The sequence below is a fragment of the Cupressus sempervirens genome, chromosome 5, assembly GCF_028749045.1.
Source record: "Cupressus sempervirens isolate cs-2001-9-10 chromosome 5, ASM2874904v1, whole genome shotgun sequence".
NCBI lineage: Eukaryota > Viridiplantae > Streptophyta > Pinopsida > Cupressales > Cupressaceae > Cupressus > Cupressus sempervirens.
The window spans coordinates 720,450,161-720,453,624 of NC_143122.1; positions in this window are offsets into that span (position 1 = coordinate 720,450,161).

Sequence of the window (3,464 nt, forward strand, 5' to 3'; positions counted from 1 at the left end):
AAGCCATGACATTATTTTCTCCCAAGATGCCCAAATTTGAAAAGCCATATTTGCTTAGCTCTTTTCTTAAAATTCATCACACATTTCTAGTTAATAAAAATTTAACCGATGTCATTGAAAGAGCTAGAAACACCAAGTCTAGCCCCAATTACCAAACACTAGCTAATAGTGGGTTTCTTGAAGCCGCCACCTTTCCTACAGTAATCACATGCCCAGAGCTAGTTATTGAGTGTGCAAACCATTATGATCCTAACACAAGGTGTACCAAGAAAATTTTAGGGGAAGTTCTAGTTAAGATTAGTAGAACCAGTGTTTATTCAGCCCTTAGGATTCCTCACAAAGAACCCTATGAACCATGGATGTTTGAGGAAGTAGAACACCTATATGTCAAAATAAAAAGTAGTTATGATACTAAGATATCGCAGTCTTGGCTTCTAAAACTGGTAGAGGGCGGTTCAAGGTTGCCAAAACCTTTAACCATTGAGAATTTCATAAAGGAAATTGTAGACATTCTACTTCTATTGAATATAAATAAGGGAAATGAACATACATTTCATTGGGAATCTTGGATGTATTTCTTCATCCAAAAGATTGTTGAAGGAAATAATTTCATTGATTGGGCTGACCTGATTGCTGAGAATTTGCACAAGGGTTTAGTAGTTGTCAACAACTTTGGTCCATTTTTCTTGTCCTCCTATTTGATTTATATCCTAGCAGTGTCTAAAGAATGGGAAAACCTCCCACATTCACCTTGGACTGATGAAATGCCTATTTTCCAATATTACAGTGATCTTCTGGGAGCTGCTTTGTATAAGGTGTACAAAAGGGTAAATGATGTATTACTAGAAAGGCTAGTCTTTGAACTTCAAGGTCATGAAAATGATAGGCTATCTGAAGAATCCATGCAAGCTATACAAGTCTATGGCTTCTTTTACATTCAATTTCCTAGGTTCACATATCTCACGATGGGTGATTTTTCTAGTGAACCATTTAAGTTGCCTCGTTACTGCTTAGAATCTATAGTTTTATCTAAAATGTGTAGACATTTTGTCTCTATGGTAGAGTCTTTTGAGATATTTAAGAGGTCTTCTTCTTTATTCTTTTCTATTGAAATTGGACATTGTAGATCTTCTAGCCGAAAGCAAGCTATGTTAACAAAAGCATCATTGACTTATCAATTCTTTAAACCCTTCTCTCCTTGGGAAGATTTTGATTATATAGGTTTTTTCATGAATAATGTTAAGAATGTAGTCTCTCTTGTTCATATTCCATAGTTAGAAGACTACTAGGAAAATTGCGCTAATGAATTTGAAGTAAGGAAAATACTGTGGTCGTGAATAACTGTTAAACAAATCAATATGTTTAATGTGGATCTTGATACATGTGGGCTAAAAGAGGAGGATTCTAAAGAGGTGCTTGACGCATTTTACATTGACCAGATTGAGTGCATACCTATTCCTGAAATTGATTAGGGAAGGAGAGAAGAAGATGATGTATTCTCTCGCACTAAGGATGTGTTGGCTAGGACTGCAAGTTGGATAAAATCAAAAACTATTGCCACCCCTAACCCTACTAGGAAGTTTTCAAAAAATAAAAGTAAAAGGGCTCCCCAAAAGAAAAGAGTGATCACTAATCAAGATATTCATGATTCTATTACAAGTCCAATTGAAGTTCAAGCTAAAGCAATTCCAAAACCACTTCAACTTCAAGTTCAAGAAGGGACTCCTAAAACTAAAAGGGTGACCCATTCAAGCACAAGGAAGGCATCAACAACCAAAAGCAAGGGAATAGTAACAATTAATCTCAAAGTTGTAAAAGAACTACCTATGGTAGACAATGTACCTGAACATCAAAAGTTGCTAGTAAATACTGAAGGCCAAGAGAGTAATCTCACCTTGGCCAAATTCTCCCCTACCACTGACAAAGAACTAGTCACACCTAAATGGTTGGAGACTTTTGTTGAGAAGAAGCAGAGGAAGGTTTGTCTTTCCATGTCAATTGATGATTTAGATAGTAAATGTTTGGGAAAAACACCTAAGGTGAAGAAAGCAAGGATTGAATCAAGGATCAAGTTTGATAAGAATTCAAGACATTGGTTAGCTGAAATAGCCATACTACTAGATGGAAGTTCATGTGAATCTTTGGCTCCTCAGGACTACCAGATAACAAAAGTTGATCTGGAAAAAGGAAACTATGAGGTAGATATGGAATTCTTTGAAGCCTCTAATAAGAAAATTAAACCTAGGGTATGGAAGGATGAACAAGACAAACAAGAGATGAAGGAGACAATAAAGAGTATGGTGCAATATATTAATGTCATCCTTCATCCTGAGGCAAAACCTATCAGTGAGATGTCAATGATCATTGATATGTCCTCAGCAACCAACCAGTAATCTCTTAAGAACCTGCACAAATGCAAAGAAGTTGCAAAAATAGTAGGGGAATGGGTGCAAGGTATCTTGGATGATAGCGTGAAACATATAGGTCTCCTAGATAAGGCTTTGAAAGAAATAGCAACCATTACTAAAAAGGTGGAAATGAGTAATGAAGGATATGAGAAGGAGAGAAACTTTAAGAATTTGGCTTAGGCTAGAATTCACCCAAGAACTAAAGAACTCAACACAAGCACACAATAGACCAAAATAGATAGAGTATGATCAGAATGACAATATTCATTCAATAATTGAATTCAAGAGTACACTAGGAGTGCCTAAATATAAAGGCCTCAGGAGAGCTTCTAGAATGCATAGAAGTTAGCATTATGATATGTCATACAACCAAGAACATGTCCACCAGATATGGATTATCCTCCATTTAGCATGGGATTAAGTGTGATGATGTGAAGACAAGCCTACAATGGTGAAGCACGCAAATCAATGGTGTAGAAAACATGTGCTAAATGAGGAGTGTGGATAACTGTATTGTCATCATGACAACTCAGTGAATGATGCATACTCATGTGTTGTAGACACCATGTGCATAATTAGAGTTGCATAACTCAATGAGAGTTCACAAACTCCTAAGTGTCTCACCTAAAATATTAATAAAATAATGCAAAATAATTAAATAATGCATTAACCTAAGTAAAACTTAAGTAAGTGTAATAAGTAAATACTTATTTACACCAACACCCCCCCTTAAGTGTAACTTAGGGGAATTCCCTTAAGCTTACACAATCTAGGATGAAATGCAATATGGGTCTCAGCTACTAGGCCATGTTAGGTACCCTTTTATATAATGATATGCAATCTCCCATAAAGTGGGGAAAGAGGGAAACCCCATGGGAAAAACCCTCCCCCAAAAAGAGAGATAAAGAAGGATGCATCAATGGATGGAGTAATCAAGACCCCCCCATTATGACATACATCCAGTATATACATAAGAGAATGAGAGAAGGAAGAGAGACAGGATAGGCTACCCCCCCCCCCCCCCCACAAGAAGAATATCGAACAGTGACTGCTCTA